The 26,530-nt window shown below is 40.1% G+C and overlaps 1 long non-coding RNA gene across 1 annotated transcript in view; it reads right to left on the reverse strand.

Moving 5' to 3' along the window:
- The window catches only part of LOC310908074, a 52,123-nt gene that overhangs the window by 9,263 nt on the left and 16,330 nt on the right, over positions 1 to 26,530 (reverse strand). Inside the window, exon 2 of the long non-coding RNA XR_014589776.1 lies at positions 13,787 to 14,044. This is a non-coding gene — a long non-coding RNA (uncharacterized lncRNA). The remainder of the gene's footprint in view (positions 1 to 13,786; positions 14,045 to 26,530) is intronic.

The raw sequence follows: 26,530 nt of genomic DNA on the forward strand, positions 1-26,530 counted from the left end.
ACACATCACTCTATTTCTGCCTCTGCAATATTGTCTTTAGGGCAGCTACAAGTTGTCTCAGTGAGAAAACATTATCTTGTGCATGTCCTATTAAAAAAGATTAATCTGTTCAACACCTGATGATTCACTCACCCACATGTTAGAAGTCCACACAAAAATGACTCATTCTGTCCGTAAGAATATTCACCTGGGATACCCAAGCCCTCTCATCTTTTCCAGAGCTGGTAACTGCTTTTTCTTGCAAAGTTGGTGGACGACAACTTCCCTACGAGAGCAATGGGTGACACAAAGGAGAAATAGACATGGGATTGGGCCCTGGAAATTTTTTTTTAAAATCTACATAATAATAATATACTCTAAGAGTTAAGTTTGTGGATAACTGAAGCATTGGCAGAGGAGAAAACAATAACATCCCACAGTGAGACGGTGGTTGAAGGCAATGACTGATTTTAATCCTAACAAATCGACGTCACCCAGATTTGAAGGAGTTCAGGCTATTCCTCCATGACTTGGGCACTTTCTCCCAGAAAAAAGGGCTCGGGAGCAGCTGCACTGAATCACCCTGGCAGGGAACAGCCAGTGCAGGGCAAAGCCATATTCAGGGCTTGGCCGATGACATCAGATTTGTTGTGTTCGTGCAACAAATCAGGCTGAGTTCTAGGCTAGAACTTCATGTCCAGTTCTGATACCCACCCTGTGGAGACGCCAAAGGACTGGCAGAGGTTCAGGGAAGAGCTCAGAGAATAGTGGGTCTGGCTGGGATACAGACTCCGTGACGCCAGGCCAAACATCTCCTTCATTAGGGCAACGAGTCCCTGACCTTGTTTTCATAGGTACTCTGTGGATATGACAAATAACAAACAGCTCTTCCATCCTTGGAGAGGAAGGCACAGCAAGATATTGCAGCTGGAAGGGAAACAAGCTTGAATTTGAAGCAACTTTTCCCTTTTTAGCAACAGCATTGCTAAATATTTACCATTATTTGGTGGTTTAGGATGGCAGAGCTTCTAACAGCAATCCAAGATGCACTTCTGGGGAAAAATTCGTATCTTCTTTCACAGAGAACCACACAGGCTTGATACAGAGACATGAATCTAAAAATTCCATGGAATCACAGAATAATTTGGGATGTAAGAGACCCCAAAGACCATCCAGTTCCAACTCCCTGCTAAGGGCAGGGACACCTTCCACTATCCCAGGTTGCTCCAAGCCCTATTCAAAGTGGTCTTGAAAAATTCCAGGGCTGAGGCAGCCACAGCTTCTCTGGGCAACCTGTACCAGGGCCTCCCTACCCTCACAGCCAAGAATTTCTGCCTAATATCCAAGCCAAACCTACTCTCTTTCAGCTTTAATCCATTCCCCTGTCCTAACACTGCTTGCCTTTTATTAAAAATAAAAATCCTGAAGTTAGTACTGAAGTTAATTTTCATGCTTAATTTTATTGTTACTGCTATGTAATGCCTATTGCTTTATGCTGTCTCATGATCAATTGTGCTTCCTTGAAAAGAAGCATTTTAGAGATGGTTTTCCTCCTTGGTAAACTTATCTACAAAAATACAGGCATGGAAAATATCTGATTTGTTATTTTTCTTGCACCTCATTACCTCGAGAAGTAACATGGAAAATAAAGAGAGAGAAAAAAAAAAGACAATGTAAACCTTAATTTAGGGGGCAGTAAATGGTAACTCTGATCGTGTATTATTAGAATATGATGAGAATTTATGCAAGAGGACACTGGTTTAGCCAAAAAAGCACTTAACAGAAGTGACTAAAGACATGCTTGCTGCTGGCATGACACTGCTCTCTCTTCCCAGCCCTTCTATCATCCAAACACATTTTACTGCCACCCCTCCTGCAACTCATGAACCTGAATTTTTGACTGAAGTTTAGACAGGACTTGGAGGCATCAAAGTGCACAGCACACCCAGTTCAGCAATCCAGGGCAAGATAAGACTTTGAGATGTACTTGTTCTACCAACACCTCACACTCTGTGAGAGAAGGGAATGAAGAGAACAAACTGGCCAACACCCCAAAGAGCCCTGAGAAGTACAAAAAAAAACCACAAAAAGAAATAATCTAATAAAGGAAGTTTGTTTCCTGACACACACAAAAAAGTATGTATATTCGGAACTCCTGCTGATTTCTAATTCTGTATGTAAAAAACCAATGAAATTAAACTGAGTAAGGAATAACTGACTCATTCTTAATTCTGAGTCATCCCAAATCAGTGGATTCCTGTGTCAGACTATCTGTGCCCTCAAGAAGTTAATGGAATATGGCAATTTACAATCCACTTAAGAATCAGGAAATTCACACAGCAGGTGTGAACACTAACAAGCCACCATTTTCACTTTATATTGAAAAAAAAAATTCAATCAAGTCCTCTCTATGGAATATAACAAGAGTTCTGAAGAGAGTGGACAAGATAAGCCACACTGTTTTACATGAAAAAAAGCAGGGCAAGTCCTTGCCTGGCTTGTCCCACTAGAATTACAGACCTTGAACTTGAAGAAAAGAAATAAAAAAACATAAATAAAACCTCTTGACAGCAGTAAGAGATCAGGGCAACCTCCTGCTGGGGGCTGCACACAAAAACCACATCCTGAACAGCACCAGCTCTGCTCCTGATGCCACGAGGCAGCAACTCCTCACCTTCCCCTGACTCTTCCATTGTATCCCAATTTAATATCTTGCAAAAGCAAACACGCTGGGTTTATGTAATAACTGCCAGTGTGTCGTTCACTCCATGGGATTTGGAGTTTTAACTCCTGAAGGACACAATCCTAGAAAAATTAATGTATTCCAGGAGCTTGGAATACTCTTGTATTGCTGGGGAATTTATCACAGAAGTATTTAGCACAGTGGGTTTAAATCTTCTAATTTTACGAGGAGATTCGAACTGCTCAGCATTTTTCTGAAAATTCTTGTTCCCAGAATTACCAAGTTACATAAGAACCTCATATGCCAATAATGAAACATTTTCTAGTCTCCAAGGTAGCACAGAAACGCCAGAAATTTGTCTGACATTCCTCCCCCTTCCAAAAAAAACCCAGCAGGCACGTAAAAAGAACTCAAAGTGTTATTTATAAAAGTCTCATTAATTATCAATTATTGAAATATTAGTAGCCCAGTTGTTCCTGAATACTTGGTGAGGAATGCTATTGATAATTTCCAAGCAATCCTGTCAGGTCTTCTTTATCCAGAGAAAGAAAAAAAAAAAAAAAAAAAAGAGAGAGAAAAAGACAAGAAGAAAAGAGGAAAAAAGAAGAAGAAAAGAGGAAAAAAGAAGAAGAGGAAAAAAGAAGAAGAGGAAAAAAGAAGAAGAGGAAAAAAGAAGAAGAAAAGAGGAAAAAAGAAGAAGAAAAGAGAAAAAAAGAAGAAAAGAGAAAAAAAGAAGAAAAGAGAAAAAAAGAAGAAAAGAGGAAAAAAGAAGAAAAGAGGAAAAAAGAAGAAAAGAGGAAAAAAGAAGAAAAGAGAAAAAAAGAAGAAGAGAACTGGTTTGCATCACAGTTTTCCAGCCTTTTTAGGATTACAAGTATCTGATGCTTTTATTAAAATAAATATCTATGGCTTTAATAAAACACATGAATTAAACTAAGATGTTTCCTCCCAATATCACAGCATCAACCACTATGGGATCAGCACTTGGAATAAAATCAGCAGGAGCACTTCCCCACCAATGACAGCAATATACAGCTCTGTTAATTTATTGCTCATTATTATTCATCATTACTCTGGCTCAAAACAATTTTCAGGGAAAGAGTAACTGGAAAACTTTGTTTTTTCCTTAGCAAGTATCTATGTAAAACATAAAAATGAGGCACCTAAACTATCTGTTCCCAATTACAAAAGGCTGTTTATATGGTCCACAAATTCTCCTAAAATACAAAAGGACATTTTAAAAGATTAACACACACATTAGAAAGTCCAAATCCCAGCTAACACTTAAATATTGGTGTCTTAAAGTTATTTTAAATAAAGAGCTGCAGCAGAGATGAGTGTGAAACTATGGCTACAATTCTGGAAGCTACCAAATATCTGGATTAGTCCCATGGAAAAGGATAGCTGGATGTCCAGTGAGGTATCCAAGCTTCTTGAGGTGCTTACAAAATTTCTCTTATCTCTTTATTTGCTATAGGTGGAACACTGGCACCAAGTCATCCGTGCCCACCCATAGATTCAGACAAGAAAATTGGGAAAATACCTTTTCTCTCCCTCTCAACCTCTTCATCTCTGTTTCAGACCCAAAGTTTCTAAAATGTTTTGCATGGGCATGTTGTAAAACTAACTTTAGGTGTTAGTAGAGTGAAAAAGGGAACCATTTTGGATCCCTCTGCAGAACTAAAGCCTCAATTGCAGCTCTGTTCATTTATATTTTAATCCAGTTCGTGTGCTGGTATTCCAGCAGCATATGGCAGTGTGTATTTCAGTTGGAAGAGCTTCAAGGAGGAGCAGCAGCATCATTCTAAAAAACTGCTTATATACCAAATCAAGTTGAGGTTTTTTTTCAAGCGAGTTTCACTTGTAAGTCTTTAGGATGCTCATCCTCTTCTACCAACACAAAAACCCCTCCACATCCAGAACAAAGTTTCCTCTGCCCAATTATCTTTAGACTGTTCTCTGCTTTTTATGGCAGAACACCAAGAAATAACAACTATGGAGGAAGCTTAAGTTCCTTCTTTAGAACCACGATGATACAAAGATAAGATCTTACTACTTGCTGTTTGGAATTACTCCAGCAATTAGGACACTCCGGATAAATCTCACTTTAAAAATCAGATACCCAGGTGAGATTAATCTTAATCCAGTGGGATTACATAAATATCCCCTTTCACCATGCTAGTTAGGTGAAACCCTCAGCTGCAGGAGAAGCAGAGCTCTGAAAACCTGCAGAGGAGATGGTATTTGCACCACAAATCTGAGCAGGAGTTACCCTAAAGCAGCCACATGTTGTACCACTGCCAACACCTCAGCAGAGTCTGAAATCCCACGTCAAGTGTCAAAAATAGACAACAACAGAAACATATTCCTGAAATAACCTCAGGACCGTACAGAAGGTGAAAAGAGACAACTTGAAGGAAACAAACTCTCTGACTAAACACCAAGCTGACTATTCACAGATTGCTGAGGAGCCCTGCCTCACACTTAAGGCACTGCAGAGGCTTTTTCAGGCCTTGATACCAACCAAACCTTATCAGTGATTTCAGTAAGATTTCTGCCTGAGCAAGGACTGTGGGGTCTTTCCCTTGAGAAGTGTTTAACAACTAACTACAAATTACTGTATCTAAAGGTGAAATATCCCCCTACAAATTGTACACAAACACTTGCCTCAAACCAGTTATCCCAAGTACTCTGTACAGCCCCCATCTGTGGAGCAGACAACTCCTCCAGTGAGTATTCTCCCAAACCACAAGAATTTTGTGTTAATTTTCCTTAATTCTTGGCAAACATTAACTGAAAACACCCCTCATCCTCTCTCTGTCCTGACACCATCCCTGAATATTCAATCCACGCTCATTTGATGGAACAAACACGGAGCTCTCAGCATCCTTCAGACCTCCAGAAAACATTGTCTTTCCTCAAATTAACCTAACAAGGAGATCAGCAAATGCCACTGCTGAAGCAAACACCTGCTCTAAAGTTTGGTGGGCAGAAAAGAGCTTTTCAAACCTACTAGAAACCGAGATCAGCCACCACCCAGCTGGAAGAAACCCCAGCCCTACGTTATGTAATAATCTACATAGTTTTTAGACCAGTCTGCTTTCTTGCAGAGGAAGAAACTGAGGAAGCTACAGACAGAACAAAAGAGAACAGGAAAAGTTCATTAATCTCAGCCCAGAAGAGTCTGTATTTGCACACTGAGGCAGGACTGCCCACTCACCCACACAAACCTGAGCAGTGCAATCTCACAATATTGAGGGTAAAGCACCACAAAATTTCCAGCGAGTCAGATCAGTCCTTTATTTGGATGAACAACCACTGACAACCTGTAAATGAGAAGACCCACTTCAGGGCTGGGTTTGGGTTTTCCTTTTCTTGGTAGTGTGTGAATAAGTCCAGACACAAACTCATCTTAAAAACTCAGAAACAGCTCAACCGATGCTGCCACTGACCATACGGAACGAACAGAAAGTGGTGACACCCAAATTCAATCTGACCTTTAAAGACAGATTCATCTCACCCAGTTTCTTCTGTTGAGTGTGCTGGGGGTTTTCCTCATTTCACAGAATCACAGAATGGTTTTGGTAAGAAGAGACCTTAAAGCCCATCCAGTCCCACCCCCTTGTCATGGGCAGGGACACTTTTCCATGTTCCCAGGTTGGACACTTTCAGGGATGGGGCAGCCACAGCTTTTCTGTGTAACCTGTGCCAGGGCCTCCTCATCCTCACAGTAAAGAATTTATTCCCAATACAAACTGCTCTTTTTCAGTTTGAATGCACTCCCCCCAGTCCTGTGACCACATGCTTTTGTGGTCTCTGAAATGGAATATATACTACTAGAAATGCAGTCTCTGAGTACATCAAGTTTCAGATTTTTCACTTATATAAATAAGAATGAAGAAAAACAGGTGAAACTATCAAGCACCCAAGTCGAACCAAGCTGCTCCTTGCAATCAACATTATTTTATAACATCTTCTTTATCTGTGATTTAAAATTCCACTCTCATCCTTTTAGGTGACAGAACTGTAACTTCTTTTCACCCAAAGAGACTCTGCAAGCCTTCTCCTTGCTTTTAATCAAGCATCAAATTGCTCTTTATTAACCATCATGACTGAAAACACTCTCTAAAAGTGAAAACATTTGCCAGTTCGAAACACGGAAATACCAGGGTGGAATTTAATTTTTTCTATTTCAAATACCTGCACTGGGTCTGTGAGGATTTTGAGTGCCTAAATCCCTCACTACAGCCCAGGGAATGCAGACAGCAGCTAATCTGACCACACAGAGATGATGACAGAAGGATGAACCAAACTCCTCATTCCACTTCACTGACTGGGGCAGCATCCTCCAATTATTCCAGCAGGATGATAGGCACAAGAGGGAGAAATTTTTTGGTAAAAACTTTCTCGTGTCGTTTTGTCTGGACAAGAGTATCTCAAAGTGCACGGAAACCCACGGAGCTCAAAACTTCTTCTTTCCAACAAAAGCACATTAAGAAAGAAAAGACACAAAACCAAGTTCAGCAGCACAGAGAGACAATGTTCCATGCCTTGAAGTATCCAAAACCAGGTTTAACAGGGATTAGAGCAACATGGTCTAGTGGAAAGTGTCCCTTGACCATGTCAGGGGGTAGAACTGGATGATCTTTAATGTCTCTTCCATTCTGTGGTTCTGAAACTTTCCCAGCCCTATGAAGGTACCTGACAGTTATCAGCATCAAACATCACCTCCTGAAATTAAAGTGGCCAAACTGCAGGATTTTGGAGACGGATTAAATTCTCACTGTAGTCACCTTAATGGAAACACTGCATTTTTAAGACACCATTAATTGGCACTCCTTCAAACAACTCCAAAAACCTGCAGCAGAGGCAGAACTTGACCCAGTCCTGACCTGTGTACAGGATCTTCACTGCTGAAGAGTGGCTGCATTACTGATTACGAAGCACTCAAGTTCAGTACTTGAAACAGTATTTTGCTCTATTTTTAGCTGTGCAACAAAAAAAAAAAATATCTCTGCTTGAGCATAAGGGTTGGACAAGATGACCTTAGTCAGGTCCTCAATAAGCTTAAGCATTCTGCAATTAAGAAACATGGAAACTTCTTTAAAGAAAACTAAAATGAACAGGCAAAAAAAGGTATTAAGAGGGTGACAGCCTGCTGAAGACCCCATACTGCACATAGAAGAATAGAATAAGTGCAACTTAAAACAAAATAAAGATCAAGATTAAGAAAGCATTCAAAACCATGTCTTTCAAAAAGGGAAGTCATACTGTGATTCCAGGAAAAAAAATAAAGACTTTTACAAACTAAATGCATAATTTTAAGCTGAAAAATGTACTGAGAACTGATGTGTTAAAAGGAAATTTTTTCGAATACACCAGAAGGGTGAAGCTTATGAGAAAGCCCTCAGAGCCAAAAGGTGACAGAAGATAAAAGGCTTGACAGGACAAAGCTGTGGGGAGGGGAAAAAAGCCTCAGAAATGCTTCTTTGCCACATGAAAACCCAAATGAACTCACAGTTCAGGACGTAACAGTTTAGGGAACTTCCAGCTCTGGCTCCTGCCTGCAGAGAGGACCAGGAAAGAAGATCCTCTCCGGGAAGTTGAGCACTGCTCTCTGCCAAAGCCTACCAGGAATTACACAGCCAGGAGCACGAGGGCGCAGCCAGATTTCTAAGGAAACCAAATTATTAAAAATACCGACTGATGGGCTGCAATCTGCAGGTCACACAGAGGAGGGCTCTGAAAGAGCTCTGTGGATATTCAGGGAGTCCCTAAAGATTACCAACTTCTCCACAACATCTTGAAGAAAACTCAGCTGTAGAGCAGAAAGGAGGAAAGTCATATTAATCAACAGTTAATTTATCTGCAGAGAACATGAATCCTTATACACACACATCAGATCAGACTCCTGTACAGGTCTGGGGTTAGACCTTTCTCATTTAACTGAACAATAAATTATGCTGAAAAGGACACACTGTGAGGTCACAGGTCTCTTACAGATAAACCAGTAAATGCATCAAAGCAGTTATCCTCAGTCTTTTTTTTCCAGCTAGTCATTATACAGCATGACTGGGAGAGAAAACAGAATATAAAATTCAAGCAGGTTAATTCCAAGGCCCTGTATACAGAAAAAAACAGCCAGTTACACACTGAAAATGAGGGGTTCTAAATTAGTTTTTTTCCTGATTAGGAGAGACCTTGAAGTCACTGCTGATAGCTTTGTTAAAATACAGTTTTCACAGCGGTTGATAACAGGAGCAGTGAAAAGGCAAACAGAATTTCAGGAGTAATTAGGAAGGAACAGAGGTGGCAAGATAAAGCAGCAGTGGACATTGGGACACTGCACTCATGTGCAGCACGTTCATGTCCTCAATTCTCCACTTCCCTAAGCTGAAGCTGCAGGACACACACCACAGGAAAAGTTATTTTATGCTACAGGTCCTCTAGATCTGGCCCAGTTTTACATTAAATGTTTGCTACGTTAATATTGGAAATCAAGAGCATACTGCTCAGGCCATTTCCTACACTTAATCATCTAAACCAAGTGTCTATTTATGATTGGGGAGATTGATTCTGCTGCCTAATTTCCCTTATTCAATATAATTTTGTATTTATTGGCAATGCAGAGAGTGACAGATCAGCAGGTTCCAATCAAGTTGGTTTTGAGACTAAAAACTCAGAAGATAAAAAATGCTGTGAACAAAGCAGATCATTTAAACATTAAATATCATCCTCAGTCATCCAAAAAGGTGAATCCCTTGCCCACCCAATCTTTCAAAGGTGAAATTACAAAGAGGCAGCACTGGAACACTCTGCCCAGAAAAGTGGTGGAGTAAAAAAATGTGTGGATATGGCACTTGAGGATACAGTTTAGTGGTGAATATGGTGATGACTGAGGGTAGAACTTGATGATCTTAGAGGTCTTTTCCAACTTTAACGATTCTGTGATGAAGAATGATGCTCCATCTTGCAGATTATTATCCATTCCTACAAAGTATTTTACAGTGACTCGACATTTACAGGAATAACAAAACAGCACAGTTGATTTTAGCCCAAATTCAGCTGTGCCACGTGCACAAGTGGGCAAACCCACTCTGCTTTTGGCAGGACTTGGTGCCATTTCAGCTCTTCTTTCCACACGGATCTGTTCCCAGCACTGTTCAATGAATTCATAAATGACATGAAAAGGGCTCAACAGTGAGATGACAACATCTGCTGATGATAGTAAAGTTATTCACAGTAGCAAAGGCAGTAAATAAGTAGGAAAAAGCCAAAAAAGAAATGCGTGCAGATTAACTCACTAGACATGAAAATACAGAAATGAAATTCAGAAGTGGAATTAATGAGGAATCTCAATGAAATTAAGTGTGAAGTAAGATGAATGGAGGTGGGGCAAATGGCTTTATTTCATCTATATAGGTCAGTAGGCTTTGAACTGACTCAACACCTGCACCAGGCTGAGCTCTAGAAAATTATGGTTGTAATGGAAAAACTTATGTGTGAACTACTTAAGTCTTTTCCAGTGCAAGAAGTGGATTTTAAATGGAGTTCATGCTCAGAAGTTAACAGAAGAATATGGCTCCTCACTGAACAGGCTCATGTGTTAGTTAAGCTGAGGAACCACAGAGCTTTAGATTTCCCAGTACTACTCACTAAGAATTCCAAAACATAAGTCCAGTAAACACTGCAAAAAAACCCCAAAAAACCCAAAACCAAACAAACAAAAAACCAAACCCCACCAAAACAAAACACCAAAAAGAAAAAAAAAAAATCTAGTTCAGTCAATCCACTACAGATGACTGGACAATGAAGGGTTGTGCAGAAGGAGGAACCTATTCCCAACCTGCTGCTGTGCTCCTCAATAACCCCCCTATGGGCACAAACCACCGTTCCAGGTCAGTGAATGACAAGAGCTGCTTTTCTCTTACCTTCACTACCTCCCTGCAAGTTGTCAGACCTTTTTAATATATTTTGGATTTTCTGTGTTGCCTATCAGAGAAAATCATCCAAACTATGCTGGAAAAGCATAACCAAAATGCCCAGCAGGAGCAGCTGGAGGGGTGAGAGGGATCTAAGCATAAGGTGCTTAAGCATAAAGTCTGTCACCTTGTAAAGAATTCTGTTTGCATTAAAATTTCAGTGTAGCTTTGTTCCCCATAAAAGATCCATCCACCAAAGTGCAGCAGAACAGTTCCCTCCTCAAAGGAAAATCAAGTCTAGGCAAAAGGGTCCATTCATTATTTGAGTTCCCTTTTCCACAAAGGTGACTTGAGCTTATTGCTCTTTCCCTGAATTTCCCCTACATTTCCACTCCTGCCAGAAGGGAAAACTCCCTTTGAAAAACCCCAACCTGAAAAATTACCTGGATTTCCAAGCAACAAGATGAAAGTCCTACCTGTTCCAGGAAATAGTCCTAATTCGTTTAACAAAATTAATGGGTATTTTAATGACACTTTTAGACTACTCACTGTAACTCTGTAACTGACTCTTGAGAACAGTTGATCTGATGGTATAAAAATAGGAAAATATTAACCACTGTATCAAAACAATCTTTGAAAGAATCACCATATCACTATTTTTTTTTTTCCTTTCAAAAAGGCACTGAGTTACTACAACATGGCGTAAAACAAATCTTCTGCCAGAAAGAGAACCAGAAAGAAAATTTTACTTTTCTGGGTGCACATACCACTAATTCTTAATAGTCAAGGCTACAGAAACAACTTCTATGTCAACACAATTAAAATTATTGAACAAATCACTGCCTCTAATCATCTACTCCCTTCAGTCCTGTAAAACTTCCCAGGGATAAAGACTATTAAAACACAACCTATATAAAAAAACCATCAGAAATCAATCTTGCCTGGTCCCTGTATTTTCTTTCACACAGGACAGCTGCCTAAATTTAGCATGGATGTTTTTATTTCTGTTACAAACTATGCTAACAAACTCCATGGGGCTCTTCACTCCCCTTAATACCGAACCACAGGCTTGCAGATGAAGGCTGGGAAAACTGACAGGGTCAAATGCCCGAGTTGGGAAGAGGAGGATGAGTAAGGGGGTTGTACCAGTAATCAAGTGCAGCTCCACTTAGCTCTGGAATAGAAATGGAATATGGAGAAACAAGCATAGATGGAATAATTTTATATACAAATAGATCTAATTGCTCACTTGGAAGTTCCTGGAAGTTTTGCCATCTGGACTAAATCAGCTGTCCATGGAAAAGATGGATACAGGCAGCTTTTTAGAGACAATCATTCCCTTCAAGGGGGTCTGGAATAGGAACTGTCAGGAAGCTGTTCATCCTCCCTGCTGTTCACCTCTGGCTTCAGCAGCACCTGGACATTTAAGCTTCATGAGAAAAACCTCACCCACAGCATTTGAGGTAAAAAATGGAGGTATTTGTATTTGTTTGGGATGTTTTGTAGGAAGCATCCACACTGAAACTCCTGTCTACACTCCTGGGAATCCTGCATTACTGCACCTGATGGCTACTACATCAGGCTTCCACAAATACACTCATGTGGCTCTTTCCCAGGTACCCAATTCCATTTTTGAGAGTTATTTATGCTTCTTGGAAAGATCAAGGATGTGGATCCACACACACCAACTACCTTTACTCTGCTTTGCAGAGTGTCTCAATTCCGGATCCTCCTCACTGTGCTTGGTGCAGACACTTTGCCAGAACACTCCTTCCACATGTGAAAACAGCATTTGCCTGAAAAACCAACTTTCCTCAGCTCCATACTGAAAGGAATTAACAGGCTGAAGAATTACTCCAGAAGGAAAACCATTCTGGCACTTAAGATGTGGTGATGATCAACCAATGAACAGGAAATCAAGTATTAGGGTGGAAAACTGCAGCTGTACTCAGTTAGTACCTGCAAATATTTGCTGCTGAAATTAGGTAACATCTGTAAAAGCTGAGAGTCATTACTAGATTGATTCGATTTGTAGTTCCTCAGATCACAGAGTTGCCACCACACAATTCTTATTTCTGCTTGGACCCACCATATCTAAAAAACAATGATCTTCTTGTGCTGTGGAAGGGATGGAATGTGAAATCCCATCCACATCCCAACAGAATCCCACAAACATTTTGGCAGGAAAAATTTATTATGTAAAGCCCAGATGGCATCCCAAATATTTCTGCTTCAAAATTTAGGACTCCTTTTTTTATTCCTTAAAATAAATTACACAAAAGCATCAGGCCTAAAATTAACTGTACAAGAGCATCAGGCAAGGTAACCAGACTTAACTGAGCAGTTATTTGGACTATGGGAAGAATGGGAATGTGGTTTTTCTCCATTTAACTCCATTGTCAGAAATGAATAACATTTTTCTATTCAACTATATTTGAATGACTGGCAGAGAAGGAAGATATAATGAGCAAATACATCCAGTAACATATAATACTTGGAGAAGAACTTTTCCAGTTATCTGAAGTCCAACACCTTCGCCATCAGCTTCTGAAGCAACATTTCAGACTTCCAGAACCAAATTTGCCAGTTTTTGTTATTCTAACAGGCTTCTTTTGCTTAATATTTGCTTTTTCCCACCGTGCAATTTCAGCCCTGAATCTGGGAATATGTGACTTCAAAATGATTTTCGCTGCTGCTTCACTCAAGCAGCTAAACCTGATTATCAGTTTGGTTCAGCATGGACTTAAGTCACTGCCCACCCTTTAAGCTCTGGGATAAAGATCAACCCTGGATCCCGACTGTCATTTTACAGTGAGCCCACTCCTAGATTCCTTTTATATCCATCACTTCACTGAATGCCAAAGAAATCTCAGTGTGCTTGGCATGAAGGCTGCATTTCCTATATTTATGCTCCAAACTAATCTATGCTCCATTTTAGTCCTTCCCAGCTTAAAATCATCCGAGGGAAGACTGAATAAAGTGCAAAACAGTCCATGCAACTGTTTCACTAATACAAAATACTGATCACCCACACTGCTTTTTCCATCACCACCTTTCTTGTGCAATTTTCTGTTTAAATCTACCCAAAATATTAACCCAGAAGGAACTGTGGTCATCTCTGTATAGCATACAGTCAATACCAGGCTTGTTGCTCCACCTCCAACTTCCATAAAACAAACCAGTGCTTTTTTAATTGTACTACCTTAACTTTGCTGGCAGAAGCACGTTTGATTCTTCAAGGTGGAAGAAAGTGAAACGCTCTCTCCAGGCAAGAATTCCTTATATCTGGCACTTCATCCTTTTTAATTATTCCACAGGTGGTTGCCTTGGAAACTGCCAAGTAGTTCTTGGATTTGAGGGACCCAGCATGAGACAGCAACAAGCCTTTGTAGCCACAGCATTCGGGGATCCACGTTGGCTGCAGCAGCAGCAGGAGGACATGGAGCAGCCACAGAAAAACCTGGAAGAGACGGTAAAAAAATTACCAGGCATTAATTGCATTGCTCAAATATAAAATATAAGAAATGCCGACAGCCCCTGAACAGAGGATAAAAACCACATTTTAGAGGCATCTGCTCCTGCAGCTCCCCAGCACAGCCCTGGATTTCACCTTCGGAGGACGGCACTGAAATGGAGATGCTGGCGGAGGCTCACGAGCTCAGCCCTCAAGATCCAGCAAGATGAGATTATTTCTTTTTTCCCCTCAGCTTCCAGAGAGACCTTCCTGAGTGTCTGGTCCAACTGCCTGAAATTCAGTGCTATTGTTTTGCTTTGAATAAAAATAGAGTAACTATAAATAGCTGCCATCGCGAATGCTGATTCACTGTATTCCGTATCATAGAGCAAATTGCTCCCAACTTCACTCAGCCTGAAACTAGGAAAATTCTCTTTACTTAAAACACAGCTACAAGTCCAGCAAAGCATCCAATTCTGCATTCACGCTGCTGGTCTAAAAGTACAGAAGATTCTCCTTTTCCCTCTCTGATTTCTCAAATGCTGATAATTTATATCATATATAATAATAATATAAAACCACCAAAAACCAAAGCAAAGCAAAACCTTATTATGCTTTCTGTTACTGGTCACAAATACAAATTTCAGTTTTTCAACAAATTTTCACTTTTAAAACAAAAAACAGGTAAACAAGCCTTCAGAAAACCATTTTCATTAAGACTACCCAAGTGATTTTCTAGAGACCTCACTAATATTTAAGTGCTTGAATTTGTGGTATCACAAATTGCCTGGCAGCACCTCAAGAGTAAGAGGTGGATTTGCTTCCACCATTCCATAATGAGAGACCCAAAAGACACAAGAGCATGTTTGTTAATTCCAGAGTTGAGTTTTACTAGAACCATCTAGATGAAATATACATTCATTGCACAGAAAAAGATGACAGTGAAGTAAGAGAAATGAAACTTTCTGAACAATCTCCTCAGTGCTCACTTCGTCCTTCCAGGGCAGGTCCTTCTCTCTTTCCTGCTTTCTTCAATCCCTTGCTTGATTGAAAATTAGAATCTGAAACCATTTTCTTTCTCTCTGTCACTGAATCCCACCAAGGACAAAGCAACTCCTGGTGGGTTCCACAGTTCTTCCTTTCTTGCTTCCCTTTCCACATCCCTTTCAGTCACCTAATTTTCCCACTTATGAAGAAGGTTTCTGCAAAATGATGTGACAAAACCAGGCATTTTCTTTTCCTCGTTCTCAGCAGTTCCAGAAGTGAGACCTGTTTAATCCTCTCTAGATTTGATTTACAATGAACACAAGTTTCACCAATTCCCTCATCTCACCAGGCCAGGGCATATTTGCCATCCAGCCACCCACCTCCATACTTTGGGAGGGAAAATATACCTCCTTTTCAGCCCATCAGGTCTGGTTTGTTAAACATCTTTTGGGGAATTTTCCCTGCAGAAGTGGCATTCTAAATCACTGTGGAAAATCCAGAGCATTTTCTCTGTTCTCCCCTTCCTAATCACAGCTATAACCTCCTGCATGTCCTGCTAATACAGGAGAAAAACGCTCCTCTGCCCCAGTTCCCTCAAGTGTCTCTGACAAACCAAGTCTCCAAAGCCTCAAAATGACCCTTTTATCACAGATGGTTCTTTCCCCTGAGGAAAGGTGGATTTTTCATCTCTGCCTCAGGCATCTCAACACTACTCTCAAGGACATCCTCACTCTGCACTCATGATCCCATTTTGTTTGGTTTTTTTTTCTCACAGGGCAGACAGGTGAACTTTACCTACAGTGTTCACTCAGACCAAATCTGCTGCTTGACCCATTTCCCAGTGTTAGTCCTTTCAATCCACTGAGATGTTTTGAAACCCAGGGCATCCAGTTCTCAACAGGCACCAGTGCCTGTCACTTGCATTTGCCTTATTCTCAGAGAGGTATCACCCTGAGATTAAGTCAAAAGTTGTGCTGCAAGTCTTCTTCTAAATTGATTTAAATCCTACATCTTTCTAAAGGAATATTTTAATAAGCTGATTTTTGAAATCTTCACCTACAGGAGGTGACAAAACCACTGCAAGTCTTCCCTATCCTCATCATCTCGGACTAGTAAATAACTTTAAAGACTGTAAGAGAGCTCTTGCTAGCTTTTATTCTTTTTTTTTAATATGTATTTTGGAAACCTCTATGCAATGTATTTATGTTAAATATGTTCATTTTAACACATACTCTTCAGACATTCTGTTTCTGTGAGTGGCCCCACCTGTGCAGTGGCTTATCTCTGCCATGCTCCTCCTGCTCAAGCTTCTTAATCCCAGTTTAATTTCTGCCTGTCTGGTGATCTGACTGCATTCTCAGGCTCTTAGAACTTCCTCTCTTCTTTATATAAAGGTTATGCATGGGATGAGCTCAATGAAAGACTCGTATTTCTTATTTTCTGTAACATTCATCCATGTCAGGTGCTACAAACACACTTGGATCAACAATGAGCTCCACCAGCTGAGTTTCTGACCAACCCTTTGAAGAAAGGGATGTCACTCTGCAATTCTTTTCCAGACTTGAGTGGAAGAATGTTACTGACTCTTCAAAATACAAATAAAACCTTCTGTCTCAGCCTCCAGAGGACACAGATTTTTGTTCATTTCCAGCCTCCTGGTCTAGGGCTGCCTCAAGGTTCACATTTTGCCTCACCACCCCTGTTCTGGGACCCTGAGTCACTGAGTGGAGGAGGAGCTCTGCTCCCTCCTTCAGAATGAGCACAATTAAACACTAAAAGCACTGTAAACTCCAGAGCTCTGTGTCATTAGTAAAATACATAAAACATGGGACTTGTGAATGGTTAAACTAAAAGCAAGATGAAGAGAAGACTTTTAAGTAACTCCCCTGGTCCACTGTGGTTTCCCTTTTATTTTTTTTTTCAAACTTGTTCTCAATCCATTAACAACCTAATTTCACAAATCCCTATGCATCCCTGAAATAAGTCTTTCTTTCCCAGCTTGAGCATTTCCAGAGACTGCTGGTTTTCCCCTGCTCAGTCTCCCACTCCTGTCAAAAGCTCCTTTCTATCCCATCCTCCAAAAAGCTGCTTCCCAAAAATACCCTCAGATTCTCTCAGGGAATGCTCCATCTCCCTCCTGCCAGAGACTTGCACTTGATGGCAAACACAGCACAATAAAGAACTTTTCCCCCCACTGTGGTGAGAAGAGGCATGAGAAATTCAAACACCAGTCGTGATGCATCCCACACTGGAGTTTTCAAAAAGGCCCAAAAGGTCAGCTTGTCACAACTTTAATTAACAAGATCCAAGTTCTTGTTTCCCCTTTTTCTCTGCGGAATTTCTTGTTTGGCTCATCAGGTACATTTTAGCCATGACTTCTTAAGAGCAAAGAACTTTACACTTTCTTGGTTTCTACCACAGCCCAATGAATAGATGACCATTAGTTTAAGTCTTTGGTTTCCTTAGTAAATTTTGTCATTTTTTTTAATTCTTCAGAACTTGGTATGCATAGAAGTGATACACAACCACAATAACCAGAAAATTGATGTTTCCTTGATTAACTGTACTTTTCCATCTGCAGAAGGCATCCTGACAGAAGACAGCTTGAACCAAGTACAAAACTTCATTTTTACTCAATGCTTCAAGTACTGTGTACGTGTGTATGTATATATATATTTATATGTGTGTGTATATATATATATATGTATACAGGTAGTAAGTCATGGATACAATAGTCGATTGGCACTACATTGAGAGTGAATCCCACTGCCCTCTTTGGAAAACTCCAAAGCCACAGCATTAAGTTTCCAGAAGCAATTAATAATTTAGAATTAATAATTTAAAATTCTTTCTTTAAAAAAAAAAAAAAAAAAAACACAAAAAAAAAAACAAAACCAAAAAAACACCGCACAACAAAACCAACCAACCAAACAAAAAAACCCAAACCAAACCAAAACCCACCAAACTTCTGTTTCAGCATTGTTTACTAATATTCTCTTCTAACAGCCATTATTTTCTACCTGAAAAGAAGTTAAATGGCATTTTAGCAAAAGGTGTCAATCCTGGTTATCTTTTTTTTTTAAAAAAAGCTTGTCAACAATTTTTTATGTTTTACTATTTGACACATCATAAGGAGAAAATAGGAGCAATCTTCTGAAAACTTTGATGGCTGGTAAGAAACCCATCTCTTCACAAGAAAAAGGGCTCTGTGTTGTAAAGAAAAAATATTTACTATTTGCTGTGATGGGTTTTTAAGGTTTACTTGCAAATGCTTGGTAAATAAAAAGGCATCTCTCTCTTAAATTATTTTAAAGTATAAACAATGAGAGCAAACCACAAAGCCTTCTTTAAACTATTCCACCTCCAGTGAAGATCAGCACAGCTTGGCTATTTTACAGCTTTACCAGGGTAAAACACATCTGCACAATGAAAACTGGAACAAATATTACAAAAATAAAGAAAAAAAAAAAGAAAGAAACAAAAAACAAGAAAAGGTACCCTTTGCTGTCTTCATTAAAAACCTGAAGTAAGTATTTTAAATGATAATATGGGAATTTCCCCTATAAAAACCACAGGTTGCCAGAAAAATGTCAGCCAAGCAAGCTTTTCCACAGATTCAACTGAAAGATTTTACAAAATAGAGGTAAAAGGAATAATCAGGACACAAGGCACTGCCTGGGACAGGACTAGTCAGGATGAGATGTCAACCAGAAATGAAGTCCAGAGAGAAGCAAAACAGGTAAGAAAGGTCTCAAAGTTTGGAGTCTCAGTCACTAGCAACAAAGACACCTGAAGAAGGGAAACACAGAATTATTTGGGTTGGAAAAAGACCTCCAAGTCCAACCATGAACCCAACACTGCCAAGATCCAGCAGTAAAACATCTTTGGGATAAGTGTGGCCAGGCAACTTTGAGAAGCTTCAACTAAAAAGCCCAAAATCAGATGGTCACTTTACAAGATATTTTTGAGTTGAATGTGCATTTGGTCAGATCTCAAGGGAAAGGGTTTCCACTCTAAGTGGTGGCAACAGCTCTGATGACCTGGGCTGTCACAAGCCCCTAAACAAAAACAGGAGGGTGAAGAAGATTCTTCTGCAGAACAAACCTGTACAGCTGAGTTCAGTTCCCATGGCTAAAATGAGATCTGTACCAGCTAAAATTTGTGAAGGCAAACTCTTGCTGAAATAATTAACAATCAGATTATCCAAAACCAAATCCAGCTCAAAAGAAAATGGAAGACTTTTCAGTCTTAAATACAAGGAAGTTTTGCTCTCTGCTACCAGAAGAGATATGAAATCAGGCTGCTGAATAAGTGACTTTGTGCTTCAACCATTCAGCACCGTTGCTTAAACAATACTGGAGTCTTTTGGCAAGAAAATACAGGCCAATTTTATGTAACAACTTTCACTACAGTAGGAGTTACTGGTAAACTGAAATGAAAACAACAAAAATTATTTTGACAGTACTATAAAAACGATCAGTCAACACTTTCAGCAGTATCTGGAAAAAAAATCTTTTTACAGCTACGGAGAACAACATCAGTATGTGATGCTCCAGGAGATGGGTATATTCTGAATTTCTAGTTCCTAACTTCAGAGTGTTTCGTGCTGATAGAGACACTCCCTTGCCCAGACTGCACAATCCCCTGTTGCTGGGCTTGACTTGTCCTCAGATCTTGTTCTTTACAGCTTCAGCTCTTTCTTCCTCTATCTCAGAAAACTTCACCTTTCCTCAGACTACAGTGGAAGCACAATAAACTAATACAATGTTAGCACGATGCAAATCTCAGGTTTTTACAGGCTGGAGATGGTCTCCTCTTATCACAAAGCACGATAAAGTATTAACAGCATGAGAGCTGGCACAGAGATTTCTTACCAAATGCTCTCCTAAGAGAAATAATCATTCAGTTGAGAGAACAAAATAATTTAGTGTGAAGGTCACCTGGTTTAGCACTACTGTTCAACATCTGGTCTTAAGATAAATACCAATCTGTCTCTCTAAAGCAGAGTTTATTTTCTGAAAAAATCTTTACTAAGAACAGTCATCACATACTGAGAATTTCCACATTCAACCTGCTAACACTCAGACTAATTTGTCTCATATAAACCCTCCAGTAAATCCAAAGCCCTTTTCCCTTGTGTATTAGCTACCAATTACTATAATACAGACACTAAAAACTCAACAACAAAATAAATGTTAATACTTAGATAACACTTGAACTGCTTTTGCTACATCAAATAATTTTTTTTTCATTCCAACATTCTAACACGCACCTGGTTGTGAAATTTTGGTGTTTAACACCAGGAGGATGAACTCACAGACACTGCTGGCTGCAGAGCAACACAAACCACGACAATTCCCATCAGAAAAGGACCAAGAACCAACATCATTCCCACCAGGAAGAGGCCAAGAACCAAGAGCTGAAAGCAACTCTGTGGCTTCACCACCTGCTGCTGAAGCCACTTATACCCATTTCTCATCCCTGGCAGTTCATTCCCCTTCATGCAGCTATGCCATGGACTAGATCATGGTACTGACCCTGGAGAAATCTGATTTTGCAGCTTTTGTGGCTGGTTCTGCAGTGGGTTCACCCAAGGCTGTAAGACCAGGGAGCAGCTGGCATCCAGGCAGGAACTGGGGGATGCTCACTGATTCTTTCAGCAGTTCTGCCAGTTGATGCCAGCTTAAAATTCCCAGGAAACTATGCAGAATTAGGCATGTCCAATTTAGAAATATCGCAAAAAAAATAAAAAGAAGAAAGAAGAAGAGAAGTAAGCACAGACTGTTTATCCCATAGAACAAATTACTAAAGAGAGACGTTGAAATCCTCATTTCTAAGCCAGCCTGCCCTTCCGAAAAGCATTTTCAGCAGATGCCTGTTAATTTTTCAATTTTTCAGTCAAACATAAGCTACTGAGCTCAACACAAGGAGTAACAGTTACACATAATGACCCGCAACACCCCTAAATGTCAGACTAAATTACCCCACAGATTCCTTCTGCCTCCCATCTCCGAAACGCAGATATATTTTAGTTCCATCCCGAGCTGTGTCAGATCAGCAGGCTTTAACAGTTTGAAACGCAAGAGTCAAACGTAATGATATCCCTGCTTGGAACAAATCCAGGGGTTGAGTCTGATTTCTTCACGTAGAAACAAGCAGCTCTTAGCATTTGATCTGGAATTCGTACCTCGTTAGGAGGGAAGCAGCAGAAGCCTCACCCCGTGTTCCTGGGTTCCAAGCTGGCGATGACAAGAGAAGGAAAAGAAGGAAAAAAAAAGATGGAAAAGGAGAAAGAGGCTGTGCTGTGCTAGAGCTGGTCACCAACCCCGTCAAAACCCTCAGCTGTGAGCGCAGGGAATGATAATTTTTGCCTGCCACGAGCAGACAGCTCCTGTGAGTCGGGAATCTTCACGTTCAGAAGCTCTGAGGAGGAGGGTCACATCGGAAACCTCGGCTTTCAGTGTCGTTCTTCGTGCCTCAGTATGTTACGGGTGAAGGAAGATGCCTTCTCTCTGCCTCAGTAAATGTGTAGTATTTCATCCTTTGCAAATTAAAGGGAAGGGAAAAAAAAAAAACAACCCTCTAAATTTACAAGACGTGTAGCACTTGGCAGGATTTCATCAGCGCTGAGTGACTGAGATGAGCTCATTTAACACAATTTTGAAATAAAAATGTATTATTTTATACAGCTGAGCCTATACATTTCTGCAAGGCAATGGGAGAAGGGAAGGATGATACAGAGCATCATGGCCTGAAGAGTGTGGCCTGTTGCCAGTGCCCACACACACTTATCCCTCTCTTTTCCAGCCTCTGTAACATACACACACCCCCTGGAAAGAAACAATCCGCTCAGGGCAAGTAGGAGCATTTTTTCCAGTGCTGCCAACTTCTTCCAACGTCGTATTTTCAATTTAAAATAAAGCCTGTGCTCATTTAACTACAAGATCCTTGACTTACATAGCAACACCTATCAGAGAAGTAGAAATAAAACAAGCAGGGGGGGGGGGGAAATCAGGATTTTTTTCCAATTCTTTGCTTTCAGTCTGACCAGGGAAGTAGAATTTGTCATCACCACGGGAAAACTGCACTTTTAAATCCATCATGCAGAGACAGACTGTGGATTAAGAGTGGTCAGGAACAGTCATGGATACACAGAACAGGAATCAAGTGTGGAAAACCAAGCCCATCACTTCTTACACCTGATTGCTTCTGGCTTTAAACACCTTCAAAATCAACTGTGAAGGAAGACACTGCACAGAAATATCTTCAGCAACACGAGGCTTTGAAGTCCTTTCACGTTTTCTGCAAATTCACATCCTCTGTTTAGAACTGCTCCTTTAAGTAGCTCAGGTGTGGGATTTAAGACAAGCTCCTCAGCTGAATGAGCTGCATGTCACAGTCAGCATAAAAACCCATTGCTAGAGATTCCTCACCCTATAATTTATATTAGTCAATAGTATTAACTAGGTTTCACCAAAAAAAAAAAAAAAAAAAAAAAAAAAAAAAAAAAAAAAAAAAAAAAAAAAAAAATCGGTGTTGTTTCTAATTACCCAAAACAAACAAACAAAAAGCATTTCAGTCTTTGAGAAAATTAATACCTGAAATTATCAGCCTCCAGTACACGTACAAAACCACCCAGCTAAGAGATACCAGCAACCTAAGGATGACTGAGAAATCATTTTTTTTCCTGCAGTTTAATTCCAACACTGACTGCCAGACTGTGTGAACACGAGATTGAGCAAGCCAGGGGGACAAGTGGCAGCCTACTCATGTACCAAGGCTGAGAAACAGGACAAATTAACCCATTTTCAGCTTGTACTGATCTGGTTATATCACCACCCGAGCTAAAACCAGCTTGGGAATCAGAGCAGACTCAGACACTGCTGGGGCTGAGTAAGCACATAAAGGAGACCAGAGACATCCATCAAATTTCAGGAGGGAACTGTGTAGGTAATAATCACATAAATGTGTAAGTTTAGGGATAAACTCAGCAAGGTTTGGGTTTTTGTTTGGTTTTTATTTTTGTTGCTTGTTTAGGGGGGTTTTTTAGGAGTTTTTTTTCTTGGGGTTTGGGTTTGTTTTTTTTTTTTTTGGTAAATGGGAATGTTTTAAAAAATGCAAGAAAATTCTTTCTCTGTTTTTAAAAAGCTTTTAAAAAGCTGTTCACTGTGGAAGGAGCCCTGCTTGATCCATGCTGACAACACATGGACAGCACTGGAATTCCGTCCCTGCACAACCGTGTTCGTGGTCCAAGTATTGCAAAGGTCAAGAATGAACACACCCAGAGCACAAAAGACACCCACTCTTAGAGTGCATTAGAGAAATATTCACTTAATTAGTCATGAAGAAGTTAATTTACCCCTTGAATGACTGAAAATACCTTAAAGTTGCATCAGTTTTCCCCTTTGCTATAAAATAATTAAAGGCCTAAATCAATTCCACAAGAGAAACTCATCCTTAACCACAACTAAGGCATGAGCACTGCAAGATCTCCTCATGGAAAAATAATTGTATTGATTTAAATAAAACAATGAAATTATTGTTAGTAATAGTAGCTGCAAGCTTGCAGGAATTTACTAGCTCGAGCAAAAAATTACCAGCATTTAAAAAAAATTCCTAGAAAATTCTATATAAACCCACTTGATTTGAAACAAATTCATGCCCTTTTCTGAGCAGCACAGTAAGTTATACTCAACTATTACATGACTATTAAACTAACCCAGTTTTCCTTTATATAAGTTGCCAAGAGAATGCTCTTTCTCTTCACCCTTTTCTGATTTCCAGAAAAAAAAGTCTTGAAAAACTCCTTCTGCTAAAATTACTGGAGTCTTAAGTATGACCACTAATTAACAATCAGCAAAGGACATTACTTATCCCTAAAATTTTTAGAGATAAAAATATTTTTAAATCGAAGCACAAAAAAAATTTTTTTAAAAAAAATCACAGTAGCCATGACAACCCCATTCCCCTTCCTTCTGCTCACCCATGTCATCAATATGATACCTAAAATAATCCACGGTAATTAAACTAACTGCAAGAGACATCGACTTGTGCAGAAAATAATTCTAGAAGAACTTACACCAACCAGAAAGTGTTGTGGTTTAATGCCAGCCAGGAATTAAGTTCCACACAAGCCCCTCATTCCCAGCACAGGGGGATGGGGAGAACTGGGAAAAGTTAAAACCCATGGGTTGTGATAACAGCAGTTTAGTAATTTAAATTGAGTCAAACATCTTTATAGTAACAATATGTAATATAATGAAAAGGGAGATAATAAAGAGAGAGAAAACAGGTGATGCACAAGTCACCAGTCACTGACCTGATGCCCAGCACATTCCCAAAATGACATTCCCAGTGACTCCTCCTGGATAACATCCCCCAGTCTGTATACAGGGCATGATGTCCCATGGTATGGAATATCCCTTTGGCCAGTCCAAGGCCACTGTCCCAGTCACATCTTCATCACCAGAGCCTGGGAAACTCAAAGTCCTTGACTTGGAATAACCACTCCTTAGCAGCAACCAAAAACATCAGTGTGTTATCAATGCTGTTCTCACACTGAATCCAAAACACAGCACTGCACCAACTCTATCCCAGCCAAAATCAGGACAGACTTGTTAGTCTGACCTCAGTTCCTGGCAAAAATATGGAGAAGATTATACTGGGTGCTGCTCAGAGTCATTTGAAGAACACATCTGCCAGGCACCATCAACACAAGTTTAACTGATATCCATCTATGATAAGGTCAACTGCCCAAAGAATGAAGGGGAGGAAGGAAATTTAGTTTTTCTGGATTTTAGTAAGGCTTTTGACACTCTCGGCATCCTTCTGGACAAGTTGTCCCACCATGGGATGACAAAGTTCACGGTGCTCTGGGTGACAAACTGGCTCAAAGAGGTTCCAGCTGCCTGGGGACTGTCACCAGCAGTGTTCCTCAGGAATCAGCCCCAGGGCCAGTCCTGTTCAATGTATTTATCAATGACCTGGATGCTTCAACCCTTTAGCAAGCCCTGAATTGCTCAGGCAATTGGACTAGATGATCACTGTAGATCCCTTCCAACTAAAATATTCTATTCCATGCTAACATTTACACCTGGGTGTAAACAAGCACCAAGTGGTTGAAATATCCCACCTAATCCTTTCAGCAGGGTACTTAGTGCCCTAAACCTTCCAATAAAATCCCTAATTTCACCAATATGACTCAACTGTTACTTTTCCTCCCATTATTTGAACAGCAGGCGACATGTCCAGAGATGGTGAAACCATTTGGGAACATCACAGAGCACAGCCCTGTAATTCTGCACCTCTTTAATCAATCCCTACAAGTATTTTAAGACTAGTCAACTGCACTGCAGAGTCTAATTACAAGAAGAGAATAAAACTCATCAGGGCTATTTCTGAGATTTTAATGACAGAGTGGCCAAGGCAGCACCATGGTGTCTATTATGTATCTACACTTGACAGACTAATTTTATTCTAACCCAGTACATTCCTCTCCAACTGCTTGACTCAATTCTTACAACTCAAGAGAGATTCTACGTCAACACATATATTAAAAAAAGGAGAAGTGCAATGTTAATAATTTTCAATTGTGCCTTCAAAAGCACATTTTGACATATATTGTCTTCATTTTGGAAGACAGAAGACCTGGATTCTACAGATTTCCACAGAAAAACAGCACACCTATAATAAACTCATGTTTCTTACAAACCATAGCAATCAAATCACGGAATATTGGGATTTATCTCAATTGTCCACACCAAGTACCAGCTGTCCAGGTACTCCTGTAGGTAAAAGAGGTCTACTTAAATTAGCAGAGCTTTTAGTATGGTTCACTTCACTAAATCCATACTCCATGAGAAAATGAAGAATCACATCCTAAACTCCTCAAGGCAGCCCTCCTCTGACTGTAAAGTCCAGAGCAACCTGCTCAGATCAGTCATTCCCTGACACTGCTGTTCCTGGAGCCCGGAGGGATTAATCTTGTTGGCAACTTTAAGTTTCTCCTAGGTGGTTTAAAGGCAATGCTCCCGTCCAAAAAATTAAACACTTGGCAAAAGGAAGATTTGTACTCCTGGTATCAGAAATTACACACGTAAGCTCAGAATATTAATTAAAGACACAGTGACCCCGTGGTCACCAGCCAAGGAAATGACGCCGAGGACAAAGACATTCTGCCCTCCTGGTCTGACCACAATCCCTCTGCTGAAAAGATATTTCATCCTTCTAGGAGAGAAATGAATCATCACACATGATTTTATTTCCTGAAACTGCTGAGTTTTTTATGCATAGAGGGGACAGAACAGATAGACAAGAACCTTAGAGTGAAGGAAACAGAAATTAAATGGAGGTAGCAAAGCACAATTTCTCTCCTTCACAATATAGAGCAGGTTCCCTCACCTGATCTTTACATCAGTAAGTGACCTATGTCTTACAATTAGACAATATTGTTACCCACACAATACAATGTGCAAGACTGAAGCACCTAATACTACTTTACTCTTC

The sequence above is a fragment of the Zosterops lateralis genome (assembly GCF_965231275.1).
Source record: "Zosterops lateralis genome assembly, chromosome: 4".
In the NCBI taxonomy this organism is placed as follows: domain Eukaryota; kingdom Metazoa; phylum Chordata; class Aves; order Passeriformes; family Zosteropidae; genus Zosterops; species Zosterops lateralis.